Source organism: Delphinus delphis, chromosome 17 (assembly GCF_949987515.2).
Source record: "Delphinus delphis chromosome 17, mDelDel1.2, whole genome shotgun sequence".
Classification (NCBI taxonomy): Eukaryota; Metazoa; Chordata; class Mammalia; order Artiodactyla; family Delphinidae; genus Delphinus; species Delphinus delphis.
In genome coordinates, this window is record NC_082699.1 from 28344801 (window position 1) to 28368538 (window position 23738).

Genomic DNA, 23738 nt, shown 5'->3' on the forward strand with positions numbered 1-23738 from the left:
GAGAAAATTAAGCTACTTACCCAAAGTTAGATGTAAGTGTTAGAACAGTGTCTTCAAGCTCTGTATCAAGCATCCTTTCCAGTGACGAATTATAAAATCAAACTAAAAATAGTGTTTCATCACTTTGTACTTCATTATTAAAAAAGAGTTCAGTGATATGGTTAGTTATTACCTCCCAAACAGTCTTTGTATTTTCCTTAAAATAGACTTCTTAATGTCAACACAGACAGGGCTTGGTTTTTGTCCATGGGAGGGGTCAGGGTGCTATATGGGCCATCATCTTTCCTGAATGATGGCTGCTGTGGGTTTTTGCATCTCCACAGCCAGGCTGTCCAGGCCCACAGAGCTATCACACAACCTTCTTGATGTTCTTTCGGTGTCTACCCTTCTAACATTTCTGTAGAGAAACCAAGCTACACATGATTTCAACTCCCTGGTTGCAGTGTAACTCATGAACACATATCTCCACATTTCCACAAAAATCTACTTTATTTCTTCTAGTCCTAGGGTGAAGGATCAGAGCACAGGATGGAACATAATAGATCCTCCTCCCTTATATTTCTAGGGCTGGAGGAAGAAAAAGTAAATTTATATTAGATTCTCCCTACAACAAGATTTCAAAAACAATCATTGCTTTTAGCTAAAGGCTAAATAGAAAGATTTTAATGAAAGTCCTTCCAGATCCTGTCTCCTGTAAAGAGATTACTTGTGTAATTTAGTTGCTAAAGGCCATATGTCTTATTCTGACTTTTCTCTGCTTTTCTTTAAATTTTTAAAAAAGTTGCTCTAGGGGGGCTTCCCTGGTGGTGCAGTGGTTGAGAGTCTGCCTGCTGATGCAGGGGACACGGGTTCGTGCCCCGGTCTGGGAGGATCCCACATGCCACGGAGCAGCTGGGCCCGTGAGCCATGGCTGCTGAGCCTGCGCATCCAGAGTCTGTGCTCCGCAACGGGAGAGGCCACAACAGTGAGAGGCCCACGTACCGCAAAAAAAAAAAAAAAAAAAAAAAAAAAAAAAATGTTGCTCTAGGCAAATGAGAGCTACCTAAATATATAACTTATACTAAGCTGATCTCAAAGATAGACTTGGCTACAAGTAAGTGAAGAATATTAAGAATTCTTGAAGATCTCTGATAAAATATAACTCTTCCTTTAGCACTGACTCACATAGTGAGAGTGCACAGGGTCTTTTCCTGTAGTTTCTTAGGGCTCCTTTCTGGAATCAGAAAACTTTGGGGAGGCTACTTGGGCAACAGTTCTCAACTGTGACTTGAAAGGCCTTGGGTTTCCAAACTTCAGGGTTGAGAGTGAAAAGGTGTTGACTGCATTCTCTTACACCTCACTTATCTGGCCTGTGGTGGAGTTCCTTAATATGCAATAGTTAGGTAGTTCAGTAACAATCCTAAGTCCTTTAAGACTGCCCCAGACTGTGCCTTTAACTACTTGGTAAAGTTCCACACAACATTTGTGCAACTGCCTGAAGATTACAAAATGAGGCAATGACATGTAGGTTAGTGCCTTAGTTTTCCGTCATCACCCAGGAGGCAGCCGGAACCAGTCCGGTGAGAAAGAACTCCAGGAAAAACACTTCCCCAGGTTCATGTCAGTATTGCTTTTAAAATGGAGACTCACAGAGTCCAAAGGACTCCTTAAGGGCCTTAGTGGCTATGAACAAAGCTCCAGTTAGAATGAAGCTTATGAGCATAAACTTCCTAGAACAAATAGGGCTGATTTTATGCAGTGATTTGATCTGGGGAAGATGAATTCCTGGCAATGTTATCAGTTCCCCCTGTTGGTAATTTCTGGGGGTGCTAGCTAGCTGGGTTTACATTTGACGTTCTTACAATGTGGTCTTTTGTTGCTCCTGTTGCAGGCTTCAAGAGTTCTCAGAGATCTCCCTCAGAGTTGGACAGGATTCAACTGTGCGGTTGCTTGCAGCTGGCACCAGCTGTTGCTACACTTTTCAATCCTAAGTTTGTTTTTTGGTTAAGATTGTGTTTCTAGTCCTCCCCCAACTTCTGATACTACAAATATAGTGCCAAGTTGTTTGCTGGTGAGCATGATATTATTAGTAAAGGCCAGTGGCTCCTTTCAAAGGAGCATCAACTATTAACATAAAATCACTCCTGGAAATAAGGCTGACTGTGACATTTATTTTGGTTACTACATTTTTAAAAGAATCATTCTAAGTTTAAAATAAGAGGTGGCAAACAAAACTTTGCTTAAGGATTCAAGGCATTAAAACATAAAGTTGGAGTGGTGAGGAAGAAAGGAAATCATCATTTAGCAGCCGTTAAATATCATAAAGCTTGAAGAAAAGATAGGGTGACTTTTATTAGATCAAATATTAGCAGCAATGTTCTGGCATGATGAACATGCCTTCTGTATGAGATGAGTATGACATCCACTCAAAAAACAGCCCAGTGGGGAGAGAAATGCCAACCATAATAGATGTGACCTTTCAGTGCCTTGGCCACTGGCATTGCGTGAGGGTAATCCTAGATCACTCATTTTTCCATTTGGATGTAGCTGAGACTGACGGAGCAGGTGTCCTGCCTAAACCAACTGATTTACGATCTGCTTGCAGTCTCCTTCCTACTTACCTCTTCCAAAGTGAGCTTGAAAATCCAATTCTTTCCACTACCTCTTCAGAGAACCTAGAGGTAAGGTAGTGATATATTATTTTTGTTACTGGTAAGGCTGCTTGAGCCAATGCAAAGATTGATGATAAATGCATGCACCTGAAAAAATATTTAAATCTATTAAATTTAGTAGGATTGAAATGCAGCTACTCACCGAAGATTTGAGTTGCAGTGTCTAGAGAAAGCTATATTGAGCACAACTTAATCCCCTCATCATAATATGAACAAAGCATAAGACAAATGGTACCACGGCAGTCGGGCACCACAACTTATGGTTGTTGAAATGAGCTATGGATTGACTTCATGACTCACAATTACTCGCACACATCCATTAAGGTCACCAGCCTGCCTCCTTAATCATCAGGGCTGCCACCAGATCATTCAACCCAACTCCAGGCAATGGACAGTGAAAGTTTGTTGGGACTTCGGTGATCCATCACTTCTTAGGGTATAAAATTGGGCTGGACAGCACTGCATGTGGGAGGGGAGAGAATCACATTCACTACATGTTACAAGTAACACTTACAGATTCCTGCCTCTCTCTGATTTGTCCTCAGGAGGAAAAGTGCTTAAAACCAGTCCAGAGGGGATGCCATAGTTCCATTCTGGAGTAAACATGTGTGAACCTGTCTTTTCTGGAAGTTTAACTCTGTTTTTAGTGCCTGGTTTGAATGTCAAACCTACACTTGTATGCCCAGGTTCAGTTCTATCCAATGCCATCCAGAGAAACTTTGCTCTCTGGACCTCCTACCTGGACTCTGACCTTGCCTTTGTCTGGGGATGGCCATCACAGATGGACTGCTGCCTGCCTCAGGATCCATGTGCCTTCTCTGCCCACCCCCTGCCTGCCAGCTTAGCTCAACTTCTCATCCAGAATCCTCTTATTCTATCCTGTTCTGTGACCATTAGTTGAATTCAGGCTCAGATAACCACTTAGACCAGAGGCTGAGAGTACTTGCCAGAGAAGAATACTGTCCGAGGACCTAAGCAACCGAGGGATAGTGCAGCCAGGCATGAGCCAAAAACAAAGGCCAGTGTGTGCTCTTCAGTGGTCAAAAATGTGTGGAAAACATCTGGCCTAAATGGGAAAAAGGTGAAAGCAAGAAGAACATGAACCATTTATTATGTGCCACACTAATGACTAACGCCAGGCTGTGCACTTGTAACTCAGCTGACTTGGGTAACATTTGTGTCTTAAGTCTCTCACACTTTGTGAAAAATCATCCATGGATATATTTATTTATGACTTTAATTTTTTGAATGGATAATAAGTTCATTTTGTTCTAAACTTATGAATAAAATAAAAATATCTCCCTCCCATCATCCCAGAGAGAAACAAAGCTATCAATTTTGCTCATACTCTTCTAGTTGATGGATATACATGAAAATAACTGCATATATTTTCTCTTTCAAAAAATACAGATAGTATTCTTGGTATACTTTTTTGGCCCTTACCTTTCCCCCTTAACATGTTATTTAATTTTAAAATTAAATGTCTTTTTGCTTGAACAAATAACCCCAAACTTCTCTTGGGATCAAGTACAGGTAATACCTTGGAATCACAGAATAAGTTACTTTAAAGAAACCAAGAAGATAAAGCACATTAGAAAATTTCCTAAATTCCTCTTTGTGCATGAGAGGAAAATAATATAAAATTACTTCAACTTTGAAAAAGTTTTGTGGACTATAGAGTCATTCACAAATATAACAGATTACCAGTTGCTCATCTGAAACACTTGGGACCACATGTGCTTCAGACTGTAGAATGTTTCAGATCTTATAAGAGCATTACAATGCAAATATTATAAAAGTAATGCCCTTAGTGGTGCCTGGTGGAGCACCCTGTAATTTAACACATTACTATTTTTATAGCAAAATGTATAAGCAATCATAATAAGTGGAATAAATAAGGACTATAATTAGCTTCATATCAGTTCAGGTCAAGTTTTGTTCACAAATGAGTTCAGGTCAAGTCGGGTCAGATTTTTGCAGAAAAACTTGGTTTTCAGAAAGTTTGGGATTTCAGAGTTGGAAGCAAGTCATAGTGGACCTGTATTTCCCTCTCCTATGTTGAGCGGGTCAATACAACGGCAATGTGGGTGGTAGGAAAACAGTCAGATCTAGACTCAAAGGTCTAAATACCTGCTCTACCATTTAATCCTTAGATGACACCGTGGAAGTTTCTTGACCTCTGTAAGTCTCTTTTACCTCATCTGAAAAATGAGGAAAAGAATTCCTACCTTGCAGGACTGTAGTGAGGGCTAAATTATGTTTCAAGTATCTGGTACCTGGTAAGCAAACTAGGATGATTGACAGCTGTTATCGTTATTTATGGAGGTGAAGTCTAATGAAATAGAATTTAAATCTTTTATTTTTCATGAAGAATTTGAAAGTAGCAGGAGAGAGAGGTAGGAATTTAGTATAAGAATCTCAGAAGAGTTCTTCAAGGAATAAGGATCAATACCCCAAAGCTTCCTTTCTGGAATTTAAATTTATGGAAACCTGTTAGGGTAGACTGGGCAGTGCTGACCTAAGCTCAGAGTCCTGGAAGTTCCAAAGAGCTTCTGAAAATGAAATCCCCAGAAAGTGGAGAGTCCCAAACCAACCTGGAACAAGAAGGACAACAGTAGTCTGGACCTACCAGGAATCGGACATATGAAGATGTCCTACTCCAGGCATTTGTGGTCACACTTTCAGACTGGGACTTACTATGTTAATTCATTTATTTATTCATTTAGCAATTATATTTGAATGCTGAATAATCATTGTTGTATGAAAATATTCAAGAAATGTTGGGACATGACCCTATTTTATATGGGTATTATAGCTTATTGGGGACTTATAATAAATAAGTAAACAACAAGCAAATTACTGAAAATCATAAATTCTTTGAGTAAACTGGGTAAGGAGTAGTGAGGGCAAGAATAGGATACTTTATATTAGGCAGACAGAGAAAGCCTATTGAAAATAGTGATCTTCAAGCTGAGATGAGAAGTCACCAGCTGTGTAAAGAGGAAGTCAGGAGGTGGCCAGGGAGAGTAGTGGTGGAGATACAGGAGCTGTTTCTTCTGCTTAGAATACTCCTTGCCTGTAATGCTCCTTCTCATCATTTGGATTTCAGATTCAGTGCCATCCGCTCAGATCTTCCTGACCTTTCTAAACTTAACTTCTCCACTTTTGCCAGTCACTTTCTACCCATTACCCTGATTTATTTCTTCAGAGCTCTTATCACCATCTAAAATTATCTTGTTTGTCGTTGCACTTGCTTACTGTGTGTTTCCCCTCTTTAGAAGGAAAACCTCATAAGAGCCCTGAGCACTTTGTCTAGTACCTGCGGGTATCTAAATATTTGTTGAATGCCTAAAAGAAGAAACTATGGAAAGACCCTAAAGTAGAAAAGAACTTGGTGTATTCTAGGAAATGAAATCAGGCCTTTGGGTCTTGTCACATTTATGACGCCCAATGAATCTTGCCTCCTGGCATCCATGCTCTTATGAAGCTCTCTTCCACATTGACTTTGGACTTGGCCACATGACTTCTTTGGCCAATGGGACATCCATGAACAACAGAAGTTTGATAAGTGCTTACTCGGAACACAGATGAGCCATGAGAGAAAGCCCTGTCTGGTCTTGCCTCCTTCAAATGGAAATACCACTTGGAGAGCAAAGCCCCATCATCCCAGAGTCCTAATTGAACTTTGCTTCCTGCTGATCTTCTGGTTAAATACAGCTGCATGAGTGGCAAAACCAGAAGAACAACCCTCCTAATCCCCTGAACCCCCACACCACAGAAATATGAGATAAAAAATAGTTGCTTTAAATCACGGAGTTTCTGGGTGATCTGTTACCTGCAAAAGAACTGGACCAAAGCTGAAGCATAGTGAGCAGGGGAAAGTGATATGAAATGAGTTTAGAGAAGTAGACAGGGAAACAGTCATTCAGACCCTTAAGCATGTAAAGTTATTTTATATTAAATGTGATGGGAAATTATTAATAGGTTTGAAAGAAAGAAAGAATTTATGATTGAATAGATCATTTAGGGGGCTATTCCAGTCATCTATTGATGCTTTGACTAATGGAATATGGTGAAAGAAACTTTACCAATTTCCAGGCTCAGGCCTCGAGACTGACCCCTTCTACTTTCTTTCTCCAGAAATAATCTCTTGGAGGCCTGAGCCTCCATTTAAAAAGTTGATCCTCTGTTGTAGAAATCATGTTAAGAGGTCCTAAGTCACAGAGCCCCCCAGGTTCAACAGGAGGGGATCTACTCTAGCTATCTTTGGGAAGAGTCCAGTCTGCCATAAGGCCCCAGATATTATCTTTCATTCCTCACAATAACACTCTTAAGTCATTAATATCATTTTAATTTTTATGGATCAGAAAAATAAAGTTTAGTTGGGTTATACCACTTTGTTTAAACTTTCATAGAGGTAGAAATTCCAAAAGCAGACTATTTCTACTATAAGAGATTTGATGGGATCTGGATTGGTAATATACGAGAACCTTAATGGCAGAAAGAGGAGAGGCAAACATTGTTAGAGTCAGGGAGAAGATAAGAGAAAAGGAAGGAATATTCTAGGAGAGCAACTCTTTCTTCTTACCACTCTTTTCCCAAACTATACCCCACCCCAAGTACCTTCAGTGACAGCTATAACCACAATCTCTGAAGAATACGTCCTTATTCTAAGTTTTCCACACTACAATTGCTTCAAATCCCTTTAGAAGGAAAACAAAATTATTAAAGCATTTTTTTTGCAGTAGTTAATAGGTAAAAGCTGGAAACAAATATCATCCAACAGAGAAATGGACAAATACATTGTGACATTGCCCTACAATGGAGTATAGACAGAACTATATGCATCAACACAGATAAATCTCAAAAATGTAAGCAAACTAAGCAAAAAAAAGTTAAATTGGATAACAATGGATATAGTATAATACCAATTACATAAAGTGTAAAATATACATAACAATGCAAAGTATTATTTATGGATTTATACTATGTAGTAATAACAAACAATATAATTGAGGAAAGTAACCATGAATTTCAGGTGATCATGGTCACCTCTAGGAAGGAAAAAATAGAAAGAGAACAGGAGGTATAGACTAAGGGCTTTAATTTTACCAATAAGTTCTTATTTCCTTAAAAAAAAAAAGCAAAATGGCAGGTAGAAGCCAAAGAAACTGTCTTTAAAATGGATTTTGTAAGATCAGAGTCCAAAGCAAAATTGTCTAAGGGCCCAGCTGACAAATTGCAATAACTTGGGGGACATTCAACCCATTAGTTCACAAAATACCACATAGTACCTTGAACACAGTGGGAACTGAAAGAAGTAAACTGTAACTTGATATCTTGAAGTAGTGCAGTTGGGGAAAAAAATGCATGGATTTTACCCTAGTCAGGGATGTAGCATTCCCACAAAGGTTTTCAGCAGCCAAGGTAGTGGGATGGCACCTCTTTCAAACGCTTTTGAGGTAAGTAAGGATATAACAGGAAGGCAGATGAAGGAACATGAGCAGACTTGCCTCTAAACATACAAAACATCCAGAAAGATTCCAAGGGTGAAAATGGGGTGAGGTTTTGAATGAGGTGGGAGTATAGAGAATCTTATTCTATCAGGTCAGATCAAGAAATCAGTGATTTAATTTGCCTTATAGGTTGGTGGGTGAGGCCTAGGGAAATATAAGTTATACTTAAAAATAGAAAAACCTGGATTAGCTAACATAAAGAAAAATGAGGTTTGACCAAATGCAAATGATAACATCAGGACCTTTTGAATTTTAATTTTAATTGGTGGAGAGGGTTTGAAAGGAGAAAAACAAAGGGCCTCAAACTAAAAGAAAGGCTGACATAGAGATAAAAGTGAGGCAGAAAGGGATGCTGGAGAAACAGAAGACCAATTTTGTTGAAGGTTATTTTCTTTTCTCTTCATCTTTGTAAGAACCCAGTGGAAGCTGCTTGCAGTGGTACTTTACATCTAGTTGACAGTTATAATAAAAGTCATTTTACCATGGCCCATGATGAACACTGGCCTCCTTCAGTTACTCTGGAATACCCAGATTCTCTGAAAACTGAGCCCTAAAGTAAGCATAACTGGCTAAAAAACCATCTACTAGTGTTATATATGACTACCAATGAGGAGACCAAATTCCTTGGAGGAACCAGAGAGCTTGTGGTAATGTTCCAGACAGATTATGTTTCTTGGTTGTAGCATTTGGTTAAATGGAAGAAATTAAAAAACAAAAGACATAAAGATACAGAAAGAACAGTTTAAGCTCCATTAAATTTTTGTCAGCCAGTCTTTGGGAACAAATTACATAGTCCTTTTCCTATAAATCCTTCCAGGAAGATAAAAAATATGAGATTTTATAGTTTTTTTTTTAATCACCTGCAACCCTACATGCATGAAATAGTCACTTTTTCATATATTAAATAGAAAATTAAGCCAACCAGATTTTATTTATAAGTTGAAATACCAGTATCCCCTGAAAATAAGAATACATATGTTTTAAAGACACTACTCATCTTTACTTGTCAACCTATCAAGTGAAAATTAAATATCAAAATTGGCCCAGGAGGTGGGTTCAAGATGGTGACCTACAAAGATCCTGAAGTCATCTTCTCCCAAAGACACAACAAATCTGCAACTACATATGAAATAATTCCCTCTGAAAGGGACATGAAAAGTGGATGAACAGAGTCTCCACAACAAAGGGTAAAAGGGTATCATTGAGATAAGTAGGAAAAACTGAGATATGGTCATGCTGAGGAAAAAACCATATCCCAGGCTTGGTGATCCACAATCAGGAAGGATCACAAAGGTAAGATTATTTTCCCTGAGAAGCAAGAGATTTGAGCTCCACATCAGGCATCCCAACCCTTAGATCCTGCACAGAAGAGATGAGCTTCCAAAACACCTGGCTTTGAAGATCAATGGGAAATCCAGGAAAACTATTAAAACTACAGGGAATGGGAAACTCACTCTTAAAGGGCTTGCACACAGACTTGACCCCAAAACCAGCACAGAAGCATTAGATTGAAAATTGCATGGACCATAGGTAAAGGGGATCCACTTACTAACTTTGAAGTATCTGCTGGAGAGGCAGGGACCAGTTGGAATGCTCTCTCTGGGGACTGAGACACTGACAGGAGCCACCTTGTTAATGCCAGCACAGGTGGCATTTTGGAAATCTCCATCTAACCTGTTAGCCTCAGTGGGCACACCTGCAGAGAGCCTTGCTCACCCCTGCAACCTAGCCAGGACTTACAGCTGATTGGGCAATAACCATGTCCACCAGCACCTGGCAGCATCCATGGCCAGGCCCCATAGCAGTTCTGAGGTCCAGCTCTGCCCACCAATGCCCAGCAGCTGCCATGGCTGTGTTCCAGAGCCATTCCAGTGGCTATCCCTGCCCACCAGTGCACTGCAGCAGCAGCTTCAGCCTTACCACAACAGGAGAGTGTATGCAGCCCACATAGGAGACATCACTTGAGCATCTGGCTCTGGTGGATAGTTGGGAGTGCACTTCTGAGCCTCACAGGACATACCCTACATAAGTGTACTCCTTTAAGACTGGGAGAGGCAGCAGATTTACCCAGTATATAAAAACAAAAACAGAGAATTAGGCAAAATGAGGAGACACAGAAATATGTTCCTATCAAAACAATAAGACAAAACCTCAGAAAATGATCTAAAGAAAACATAAATAAACAATCTACCTGGTAAAATGTTAAAAGTAATTGGTCATAAAGATGTTCACTGAACTTGGGAAATGAATGGACCACACAGTGAGAACTTCAACAAAGACACAGAAAATATAAGAAAATGCCAAACAAGTTATAATTGAACTGAAAAATACACCAGAGGGATTCAACAGCAGATTGGATGAAGTAGAGGAATGAATCAATGAGCTGGAAGACAAAGCAATGGAACTCACCCAGACAGAGCAGCAAAACAAAAACAGAATTTAAAATAGTGAAGATACTTTAAGGGACCTTTGGGACAACATCAAACAGAATAACATTCACATTATAGGGGGTCCCTGAAGGACAAGAGAGAATAAAAATTATTTGAAGATATAGTGGCTGAAAACTTCCTTAATCTGTAAAAGAAACAGATATTCAGGCCCAAGAAGCCCAGAGAGTTTCAAATGTGATGAACTCAAAGAGACACACACCAAGACACATTATAATTAAAATGGTAAAAATGAAGTATAAAGAGACAATCCTAAAAGCAGCAAGAGAAAAACAATTTGTTATATACACAGGAAACCCTGTAAGGCTATCAGCAGATTTTTCAGCAGAAAGCTTACAGGCCAGAGACAGTAACATGACATATTCAAAGTGCTAAAAGGAAAAAAACATCTTTCAAGTCAAGAATTCTCTACCTAGCAAGGTTATCACTCATAACTGAAGGAAAGTTTAAAAGTTTCTCAGACAAACAAAAGCTAAGGGAGTTCACCACCACTATATTGGCCCAACAATGTTAAAAGGGGCTCTTTAAGCTGAAAGAAATGGTACTAATTAATAATAAGAAAATGTATGAAAGTAAAAATCTCACTGGAAAAGGTAAATATGTAATAAAGGTAGTGGATCAATCACTTATAAAGCAGGCATACAAGTTAAAGACGAAACTAGTAAAATTAACTAAAATTACAAGAATTAGCTAAGAGGTACATAAACTAAAAATATGTAAAATGTATCATCAAAATTATAAAAGGGGGGAAAATAAAGCTTTGGAATGTATTCAAATTTAAGTTGCTACAAACTATTTACATAAGTATTTACATAAGATGTTGTATGTGAGCCTCATGGTTGAATGCAGGGAAAAATCTTATAGTAAATACTCAAAAAGAAATGAAAAAGGAATCTAAACATAACACTGCAGAAACACAAGGGAAGAGAGCAAGAGAAGCAGAAAGAAACAGAGAGGTACCACAAAACAGCCAGAAGACAGTGAACAAATTTGCAATAAGTACATACCTCTCAATAATTACTCTAAATGTAAATGGACAAAATTCTCCAATCAAAAGACACAGAATGGATGAATAGATTTAAAAAAAAATCTATATGCTGCCTACAAGAGACTCACTTCAGAAGTGGGGACACACAGACTGAAAGTGAAGGATTAGAAAAAGATATTCCATGCAAACACAAATAAAAGAAAGCTACAGTAGTTATACACATATCAGACAAAATAGACTTTAAAGACTATAATAAAAGACAAACAAAAGCATTACATAATGATAAAAGGGTCAATAAGCAAGAAGATATAACATTTATAAATATATATATGCTGCCAACATAGGAGTACCAACATATATAAAGCAGATATTAATGAACCTAAAGGGTCCATTACAAGAATAGTAGGAGACTTTAACACCACACTTACATCAATAGATAGACCATCCAGACAGAAAATCAATAAGGAAAGAGCAGACTAAAACAACACATTATCAGATGCACTTAATAGATATATATATATAGATATAGAACATTACATCCAAAAGCAGAAGAATGCACATTTTTCATGGGTGCACATGGAACATTCTCCAGGATAGATCACATGTTAGGTCACAAAACAAGTCTCAATAATTTCAAGAAAATTAAAGTCACATCAAGCATCTTTTCCAACCACAATGGTATGAAACTAGAAATCAATCACAAGGGAAAGAATTGGAAAAACCACAAAAACATGGAAATTAGACAACACACTACTGAATAACCAGTGAGTCAAAGAAATCAAAGAAGAAATTTAAAAAATACCTATAGAGAAATGAGAACAGAAATACAACATACCAAAATTTAAGGGATGCAGCAAAGTGGTTCTGAGAGGGAAGTTCATAGCAATGCAGCCTACCTCAAGAAAGAAACAAACAAATAATTCCCAAATAAATGATCTAACTTTATACCTAAAGGAACTGGAAAAAGAACAAAGACCAAAATTAATAGAAGGAAGAAAATAATAAATGTCGGAGAGGAATAAGTGAAATAGAGGCCAAAACTACAATAGAAAAGATCAATAAAACTAAGTCAAGAAAAGAAGAGAGGGCTCAAATAAAATCAGAAATAAAAGAGAAGTTACAACTGATACCACAGAATAGACTACTATGAACAGTTATATGCTAACAAATTGCACAACCTAGAAGAAATAGATAAATTTCCAGAAACATATGGTCTTCCAGGACTGGACCATGAAGGAATAGAAAATCTAAATTGACCGATTACTAATCAGGAGATTGAAATGGCAATCAAAAAGCACACAAGAAACAAAAGACCAGAACCAGAATTTTCACTGGCAAATTCTACAAAACATTCAAAGAAGATTTAAGAACTATCCTCAAACTCTTCCAAAAATTGAAGATGAGGGAAAACTTCCAAACACATTTTACAAAGCCAGCATTACCCTATTACCAAAAGCAGACAAGGACAACACAGAAAATAAAATTATAGACCAATATTCTTGATAAGCATTGATGCAAAAATCCTCAATAAAATATTAGCAAACTGAATTCAATACATTAAAAGGATCATACACCATGAATAACTGGAATTTATTCCACAGATGCAAGGATGGTTCAACATTTGCAAACCAATCAAATGTGATACATGACATTAACAAAACAAAGAATGAAAATTATACTATTATCTTAATAGATACAGAGAAAACTTTTGACAAAATTTATCAGCTATTTATGATAAAAACTCTCAACAAAGTGGGTATAGAGGGACCATAACTCAACATAATAAAGGCCATATATGACAAACCCACAGATAACATCACATTCAACAGCAAAAAGCTGAAAGCTTTTCCTTTTAAGATCAGGGACAAGACAAAAATTCCCACCCTTGCCACTGTTATTCAAAATAATATTGGAAGTCCTAGTCACAGCAATTAGGCTAGAAATAAAAGGCATCCAAATCAGAAAGGAAGAAACAAAGCTCTCACTATTTGCAGGTGATATGATACCATATATAGAAAAACTGTAAAGATTTCACCCAAAACTTGTTAGGACTAATAATGAATTCAGGAAAGTTGCAGGATACACAATCAATATACAGAAATCTGTAGGGTTTCTGTACATTAATAATGAACTAACAGAAAGAGAAATTAGGAAAATAATCCCCCATACAATTGCAACAAAAAGAATAGAATATCTAGGAATAAATTTAACCAAGGAGGTGAAAGACTTGTAAAAACTATTAAACACTGATGAAAGAAATTAAAGAAGATATCAGAAAATGAAAAGATATTCTGTGCTCATGGATAAGAAAAATTAATATTGCTAAAATGTCCAAACTACCCAAGGCAACGTCTATCAAAATGCCAATGGCATATTTCACAGAACTAGAACAAACAATTCTAGAATTTGTATGAAAACATAAAAGACTCCAAAAAGCCAAAACAATCTTGAGAAAGAAGAACAAAACCAGAGGTATCAAGCTCCCGGATTTCAAATCATACTACAAAGCTATAGCAATCAAAACAATATAGTACTGGCCCAAAAGCAGACATATAGATCCATGCAACAGAATTGAGAGCCCCAAAATAAATCCAACACACATGGACAACTAATATGGACAATTAATCTACACAAAGGAGAAATGAACATGCAATGGAGAAAGGACAGTCTCTTCAATAAATAGTGCTGGGAAAACTGGAGAGCTACATGCAAAAGAATGAAAATAGACTGCTATCTTACACCATACACAAACATTAACTCAAAGTGGATTAAAACCTTGAATGTAAGACCAGAAACAATAAAATTCCTAAAAGAAAACATAAGTGGTAACTTCAATGACATCAGTTTTAGTTATGTTTTTGTGGATCTGACTCCAAAGGCAAGGGGACAAAAGCCAAAATAAACAAATGAGACTGCATCAAAATAGAAGACTTTTGTACAGTGAAGGAAACCATCATCAAAATGAAAAGGCAATCATAAATAGATCTACAGTGAATATTGTGGTACATGACTCTTTTTGATAGCCAAAACATGGAAGCAACCTAAGTGTCCATTGACAGATGAATGGATAAAGAAGATATGGCACATATATACAATGGAATATTACTCAGCCATACAAATAAATGAAATTTAGTTATTTGTAGTGAAGTGGATGGACGTAGAGTCTGTCATATAGAGTGAAGTTAAATCAGAAAGAGAAAAACAAATACCATGTGCTAACACATATATATGGAATCTAAGAGAAAAAAAAGGGTTCTGAAGAACCTAGGGGTCCAACAGGAATAAAGACGCAGATGTAGAGAATGGACTTGAGGACGTGGTGGGGGGAAGAGTAAGCTAGGATGAAGTGAGAGAGTGGCATGGACACATATACACTACAAAATGTAAAATAGATAGTTAGTGGGAAGCAGCCACATAGCACAGGGAGATCAGCTCGGTGCTTTGTGACCACCTAGAGGGGTGGGATATGGAGGATGGGAGGGAGATGCAAGAGGGAAGAGATATGGGAACATATGTATACGTATAGCTGATTCACTTTGATATAAAGCAGAAGCTAACACACCATTGTAAAGCAATTATACTCCAATAAAGATGTAAAAAAAAATGAAAAGGTAACCTACTGAATGCAAGAAGATATTTGCAAATCATGTATTCAATAAGATGGTAATATCAAAAATATATGAAGGCTTCATACAATTCAACAAAAAACCCCGAAACAACCTGATTTAAAAATGGACAGAGGATGTGAAAAGACATTTTTCCCAAAGAAGCCATAGAGATGGCCAACAGGCACATGAAAAGTTCAACATTCCTCTCAGGGAAGTGCAAATCAAAACTGTAATGAGGTGTCACCTCACACCTGTTAGAATGGCTGTTATAAAAAAGTCAAGGAATAACAAATGTTGGAGAGGATGTGGAGGAAATGGAACCCATGTACACTGTTTATGGGACTTTAAATTGGTACAGCCACTATGGAAAACAGTACCAAGATTCCTCAAAAAATTAAAAATAAAAATATCATATGACCAAGCTATTTCACTTCTGGATATTTATCCAAAGAACATGAAAACAATAATTCAAAAAGATATATACACCTATGTTCATTGCAGCATTATTTACAATAGCCAAGATATGGAAACAACCTAAGTGTCCATCAACGGATGAATGGATAAAGAAGATGTGGTATACACACACACACACACACACACACACACACACACAATGAAATACTACTCAGCTATATAGAAGAATGAAATTCTGACATTTGTGACAACATGGATGGACCTTGAAGATATTATGGTAAGTGAAATAAGACAGAGAAAGATAAATATTGATTACTATATGATTTCACTCCTATGTGGAGTCTAAAAACAAAACAAAACAAACTTCACAAATAAAATAAAACAAAACAAAAAACAAACTCATAGATACAGAGAACGGATTAGTGGTTGCCAGAGGGGAAAAGGGTTGGAGGGTGGGCAAAGTGGGTGATAGGGGTCAACTGTATGGTGATGGATGGTAACTAGACTTGTGGTGATGATGACTGTAGTGTGTATAGGTGTTGAACTATAACACTGTTCACCTGAAACATATATAACTAAAAATTCGGCCTGGGCACTCAACATTAAAGCTCTTTTTAGAATGTAACAGAAGCTAGCAAAGTTAACATGTCCAAAATGTAACTCTAATCTCCCATCCTCCACAATATTTCCTCTCAGTATTCCACCTATAAGTGGCACTACTACCTTCCCTATTTCTTGAGGAAGAACCCTGGGAGACTTTTTTGAGCATTTCCTTTCATAAAACCTATTAAAAAAACACTAGCAGGTTTAATATTTTCTTCCTTTTAAATATATTTTAAGTCCATCTACTTTTGCCCAACTTCATAGCACCTACCCCTTTGCCACGAGTTCTCTCTTGCAGAACTACCGGGTCTGGAGAGATTTCACTCTTGGAGAAAATTCTGGTCATGCAAGAGGTAATTGATCCTTTCAGGAAATTCACACTCTGTCTCCTAAATAAACCCCTAAATTGAGAACTGGGTCTTAGGGACAGGCATGGCATCACCCTTAGAATGGGTACCAATGACAATTCTGAGGCTTGGACCGCTGGAATCTGAACCCATGACTCTCCTGCTGAGCCAAGACTCTCAAGGGAACTGAACTGGCCCACGTCGGGGGTGATAGCCACTGTATACTGACCTCTCTGAAGGAAAGATTGCCCAATTTAGAATTTAGGACTCCCACAAATAATGATGAGATGATGAGCTTACTACAATCAAAGACTACATATACTCAAGAAGACAAGCACTGCATATCTCAAAGACATTGAAAAGGATAATAAAGGAGAAAAAGTCAAAGAGGTAATACATGTAAAGCATTTAGCACAATGTCTGAAATACAGTGGGGGCTCCTTACTAGAAGCTCTATTTGGATCTCACTTCTTCCTTTCTTCTCTGAACCAGTGCTCTCAGCACTGGTTCTCCAGCTACTGTCATCCTGAGCTATGCACTGATCATATAAGTTACCTCACTCTGAGCAGGCAGCCCACAGTTTCATGGTTCGGGGTTCATGGCAAAAGATGCATGGAGGTAATATAGTAGTTTCCTACTGCTGCTGTAACAAATTACCCAAAATTTAATAGCTTAACACAATGCAAATTTATTCTCTTAACACTTCATGTGGTCAGAAGTCTGAAATGAGTCTTAGGGGCTAAAATCAGGATATTAGCAGGGCTGCATTCCTTCTCGAGGCTCTAGGGGAGATCTCACTCCTTGCCTTTTCTAGATTCTAGATACTGCCAGGATTTCTTGTTTCATGGCCCCTTCTCTATCTTTAAAGCCAGCAGCTTAGCATCTTTTCTCTTTCTGCTCTTCTGCTTCCCTCTTATAAGGAATCTTGTGATTATATCAGGCCCACCTGGACAATTCAGAATAACCTTCCCGTCTCAGGATCATTAATTTACTTGCTTCTGCAAAGGCCCCGTAAAGTAACAAATTCACAGGTTCTGAGGATTAGGACATGGGCATCTTTGGGGGCCGTTATTCAGCCCACCACAGTTAGGGAGCAGAGAGCAGCTTCTCAAAGATTCATTGAATAGTGGCAGAGATTGGTGGTGGTGGTGGTGGTGTATTGAGGAGGAAAGTGGCTAAATGGGGAAAAGAGATGAATTTCAGTCCTGGGCATGATGGGCTTGGCACATTTAGGGAAGGAGAGTCAGGGAAATTAGCTTCATCTTGAGCTTAAAATTATCCAGGGATTTTGCTTTCTAAAATGCAGGTATAATTGTGTGTGTTTTGGGTGTGTTGGGGGCAGGGATAGGGGTGCTCGAAATAATATGATAAAGTAATAGTTTTATTACTACTGTAAAGAGTATTGTTCTTTGGATATTTTTAATCGACTGTGGTTGATATAGCAGAAAGGAGTAGATTTTTCTACATTGCTATTTTGTCTGGTGATCTTACTGGATTTTCTAAGTTCCAATTGGTCACCCATTGATTCTATCAGATTTTCTAGGCAGATAACATATATTATTTTGAAGAAAATATCAGTGCTAATATTTGAAGTAAATATCAATAATAGACACATAAGAGGAAGTGGTTAAGGAGAGCTGAAAATGTATGTTTTGGCAAAATGATTATCAATAAAGTCATTTATGTGCACTGTTCACCTTTAATTACCCTGCGGCACAATAGCACGAAGGTAAGTCAGATTGATTTTAATGTGAGTTTTATTTTATAAGGGCTGTTAAGTCTACACAGCTTTCCTTAGTCATCATGGTTGGTGTTTTGTGGCATGTTCATCCCCTCACAGTTTAAGGAAAAAGTAAAGGGAACAGTTTTCTTTTTCAACACTTTGGCTTCAGGTTGCCCCTTGTTACTTTTACTACTAATGGGAGCAACTCCAATTTCTTAGTAGTTAATTTAAACAATAACTTTGTTTTTTAAACATCTTTATTGGAGTATAATTGCTTTACAATTGTGAGTTCGTTTCTGCTTTATAACAAAGTGAATCAGCTATACATAAACATGTATCCCCATATATCCTCCCTCTTGCTTCTCCCTCCCACCCTCCTATCCCACCCCTCTAGGTTGTCACAAAGCACTGAGCTGATCTCCCTGTGCTATGCGGCTGCTTCCCACTAGCTATCTATTTTACATTTGGTAATGTATATATGTCCATGCCACTCTCTCACTTTGTCCCAGCTTACCCTTCCCCCTCCCCATAAACCCTAACTTTTACCCATATCCTTCCCGCTCCTGGTGGAGTGTCACACACAGGAGCACAGCACAATAAATATTTCTGTTCATGCAGGTGATGAATGTTGTCAAGTGTTCCATCTGTTAATCATTTAAGAAGTGTAGACTTACATACTTGCAAGGCATAGCTATGAAAATGTTACTTCTTTAACTAAAAACTTATCTACTTGATCTTTCTGCTAAAAGATCAGCACTAACTGAATGACTTGCCCTCACTCTGAGCTCTTCCTGCCTCCAGATGATATCATGGTCGTTCTCCTCCTGCCTCCACTATGTCGGTTAATGTTGCCACCAAAGCCCAGGGTCAGGGTCTAAGCCCACAGGCCTGGACTTCTCACGTTCTCCCTCCCTTTCCTTAGGCTTCCTCATGTGAATGCTGTCCATTTTATCTCCACAACACCTCTGGCATTCCTCCCTTCCACTTCCTTTTCATTGCCACTGCCTCTCACCTGCTGACATAAAATTGCATCCTACCTGGCCTCACTGCCTGAGCCTCTCTCCCCTCCAATCCAGCTCAAGTCCTTCTGTGAGAATAATAGCCCTGAAGCCTAGTACCAATCAGCTCACTCCTGGTCTGTTAAATCGCAACAGCTTCCCAATACTGTGTATAAAATGTGAATTGCACAGCCTGGCATTCAAGGGCTGCAAATCTATTTTTCTAGTCTTGTATCTTGCTAGTTCCCTTCATATTGTTTATGTTTCAGTCAAAGAGGATTATATGTTATCCCCAAGTTGATTCTGTGTCTCACTCCACCTTCAGGCTTTGCCACGTGCAGCACTTTCATGTGAAACACACAGCTTCTCAGCCCAAACACACATATCCACTTGTGAAAATCCAACCTATTGTTCAAAGTGCATCTCAGATGATAAGTATTTCCTTAATGAAGACTTTCATGAAATTCATACTCTCCCAAGTTTTTTGGCTGCATTGGGTCTTCATTGCTACACGTGGACTTTCTCTAGTTGCAGTGAGCGGGAGCTACCCTTCATTGCGGTGCCCGTGCTTCTCATTGCGGTGGCTTCTCTTGTTGCGGAGCACGGGCTCTAGGTGTGCGGGCTTCATTAGTTGTGGCGCATGGGCTCTAGAGCGCAGGCTCAGTAGTTGAGGCGCACCGGCTTAGTTGCTCCACGGCATGTGGGATCTTCCTGGACCAGGGCTCAAACCCATGTCCCCTGCATTGGCAGGCGAATTCTTAACCACTGCATCACCAGGGAAGCCCTGTTTTGTATCTTTCTTATGACACTTCTCATATTCAATCCTTGATTACGTTTATGTGTATACTTGTCTCTCCACTAGATGATAGGATGGCTAGGAATCTTCCACTATCCTTTACAGATCCTCAATAAATATTTGTCAGTTGTTGGATGGATAAACAAGGGAGTTGAGTTTGTTCATTTATTTCCATGGGATGTGTGTGATGCTGGGAACAAGCAATGTCAGGCCACCAGAATATGTGCCTGGAGCTGGAATGACAGCATTTTCAATCGAGGAAGACTGTTGTAATATACACTAAGCTAAGAATCATCTCGTCTCAGGAAAATTGGCCAGAATTTTAGCACTCCATTTTCAGGAAAGGGATACTGTCTCTTTACCTAAGACTTGGTCTAATCTTAGTAACAGAAACCTTAAACCTCCTAACTGGAGAATAAATGTTTCAATTTTTAATATGTCATAAATTGTGACAGAGGTGAAAGTATCATATTAGCCTGAATATTGGCCACCCCACTGTGCCAGCCAAGGGGTATGTGGTGACAGAGCAGCTAGAGAAGGCTGGGGAGGGTGGGTCCTCAGCTTCTGGTCATGGTACTGGCAGCAACAGCTGCTACTTGGCTCTGAAGGCAGCCTTCTGCCCTCCCTCTTTGGCTAAGAGGTGGATGAGAAAAGTCACAACAGCTAAGAGATCCAAGAAGCGATGGGGAGGTGGGTGTACAGATGGGGCAGGGGATCCAGGAAGACTCTGGCCTCAGAAGTGCAGCTGAGCTGCATGAAGCAGGATGATTTGTTAGATCGTCTTCAGCCTATGCAATGGTGATGATCTCTAAATTGAGTCATAATATCTGCTTGACAGACTATATTGCATCTGTTATGAAAAAGAATAACTTCTACATTCCAGAAACAGAGGATTATCTGGGGTGTAAACTTACAGGTGCCTCACTTTGTAGCAATGTGAAAAAATTAAAGGCACATAAATCTAGAAGTACATAGCTTCGGCTCCACCATAATGGATGATGAAAAGTGAGATTAAATGATTCTGAAACTTTACCTGACATGATAAACCTCTATCACTTAAGAAAGTGAACCCTGCTCGGTTGGACACAGCCTCCCTAATATTATTATGGTAAAATGAATTTTTTACATTGCAGGTCAGGGAAGCCAAATATGGTCTTCATATCACAGTGTCCTGCACCCATCCATACACAGGATATTACTTTAAGATTAGCATTTGCAAGAATTGGTAAATCACTTAATAGACTTTGTGTGGGTTTTATTCTAGATAAATATATAAAGGGTTGATCCACTTTTAATATTTAAAACATTTTCTGCTTTTCGCCTTCAATATAGCCTGGACTTGTTAATTTGTTTTTAAGTTCATGGAGAACAACTGTGGCCATAATCTCTTAAGACACAGATGAAGAAGAAACAAAAAATTGGGAAAGATGAAAATCTGATTTCAAATCCATGACCCCCTCTTCTTGTCAATGCCTTGCTGGCAAGATTCAACCAGTTGATAAGAAATGTATGTGGGTCTCCAAAATACAAAGTCTTAAGAACACACACGAACGTGGGCATCAATGTTTACAGAACTGGGGAAGGCAGTGGCTTCTGGCTGGAAACAGGCGTGATGTACTAGGGTGAGAAACTCAGAAACTTTGGCTCTCAGAGTGCAGACAACCAGTTAAGCCCAGTGGATCCCCCTTGGTCTTTGGAGAAAATTTGACCAGCCAGTTTCCAGTGTGCAGCCTGCTTCTTGGAGATCAACTCTAGAAGCTCTGGGGAAGAACTGCAACTTTGTGCAGAATTTGCTAACCCACATAGTTGAGGAGGGGAGAAGCCCACCATGCCCTTTCTCACAAAACACAAAGAGGCGTTTTTTGCCTTTTGCATCCAAAAGAAGAGTTTTTAGATTCTGCTCACCAATAGGCAATAGTGTGTGAAAAGACTCTCTATGTGACCATTGTGTAGGAAAATGAAATTCAAAGCAATGAGAAACCAAAAGAATGGGGGGTAAAATGCAAAGCATTGATATTTCTTATGGAAGCATAAAGTGGTACAATCATTAAGTTTGTATACTCATTTGAATTATAAATGGATATAGACTTGGGTCCCTAAATCTCATGTTTAGAACTCTATGCTACTGAAGAATTGACCAAAATAATTTGAAGTATAAGGACACTAATTGAATCAGAGTTTGTGAGAGAAGGCATTTCAAAGTAGCCTAAAGACTGAAATAATGATCCTAGGCAACCGTGCTTGTAATATTTTAAGTGTAAAAAGTGAATTGCATATATGTCCATGCCACTCTCTCCAAACGTAAAGTAGATTGCTAGTGGGAAGCAGCCGCATAGCACAGGGAGATCAACTCGGTGCTTTGTGACCACCTAGAGGGGTGGGTTAGGGAGGGTGGGAGGGAGGGAGACTCAAGAGGGAAGAGATATGGGAACATATGTATATGTATAACTGATTCACTTTGTCATAAAGCAGAAACTAACACACCATTGTAAAGTAATTATACTCCAATAAAGATGTAAAAATAAAAAAGTGAATTGCAGAGCAACAACATAATATGATCCTGATTTTGTATATAACACATGTCTTGCATGTATACATGCTTATGCATTCATTGAAGAGTGAGTGGAAAAACACCAACCTGGTAACATTTGTTACCTTGAAGAGAATATGACTGGAAAGAACAGGAGATGAAGGACTCAACTTTTACAGCTACTCACATTAAAAAATAAATAAAAACACAGAGTATTGGAGGGAAAAGAAGGCAGATTATTTGTGAATTGCATTTGCAATTAAAAAAATCCTTTCTGTCTTTAGTTGTGGTATATAACTGCTTTAAGCATATGGAAGTATTTTTTCCATTTTATTTCTATAAAACAAACATAAATACCCTTTTGATGATTGTGTTTTATTCTAACTGAGGCAGTTGACATGCACAGTAAGCTCTTTTGGGTTTCCTTATAATTTTTTCAAGACTCACCCTCTGTCTTTCTTAAAATTTAAGTGTTTTTGAAAAAGAGAAACATGTTAGAAAGCTCCAGATAGATATAATTATGTAATATCTGGAGGGGGGAGGGTAGTGTCCTATTCCTTAAAAGGTCTAATAGCTATGCATCAAACCAGGAAGTTCCAGGCTCATCACCATCATGTCAATCTTACAACTTTCCCAACAATGTCCTGCCTCCCAGAAACTAAATCTGACTTTCTCCTTGAGCCAGTACCAAGTCTCTGGACAGAGCTTTAATGGGAGGATTTGGGGTCATGGGTTTTCTCCAAGGAGGCTCAGAAAATGCTTCCCTTGCAGTTGGAGTTTGAAGGCTGCAGCTTAGTGGCAGACCAGGACAGCTAAGAATATTTTGAAGCAAGTAGCCACTTTTCTTCTCCTCTCACTTGTATGTACCCTGTTTTCTGTGCTCTTTCCTCTGAGGTTCTCCCCTGTTCCAATTAAACTGTACATCATAATTGCAAGGCCGTCTCAGATACACTTTAAAATAACATGTTTACTTTGTGAAAGCTCTTACTTTAGGGAAACCAGAGGTCAAGATTGCAGTTTGTTAACACATTTGTGAAATGGCTTTGCTGTCCTACTTCCTTGTTCACTTCCATTTTATCTTTCATGGTACTCTCTCTTTTCCAAGTTTATGGTTTTC

The 23738-nt window shown here is 38.6% G+C and overlaps 1 protein-coding gene across 3 annotated transcripts in view; it reads right to left on the bottom strand.

The window, feature by feature from the left end:
- The window catches only part of CA1 (carbonic anhydrase 1), a 47042-nt gene that overhangs the window by 17695 nt on the left and 5609 nt on the right, over positions 1–23738 (bottom strand). The window contains exons 2-3 of one of the 3 annotated variants that reach the window (XM_060035195.1): positions 2952–3110; positions 2601–2654 (exon numbers count right to left, since the gene is read on the bottom strand). The gene's annotated coding sequence lies outside the window, so the exon portion shown is untranslated. Of the gene's footprint in view, positions 1–20; positions 83–2600; positions 2655–2793; positions 3111–23738 lie in introns of those variants that run through there. The other 2 variants (XM_060035196.1, XM_060035197.1) reach the window with 2 other exon arrangements.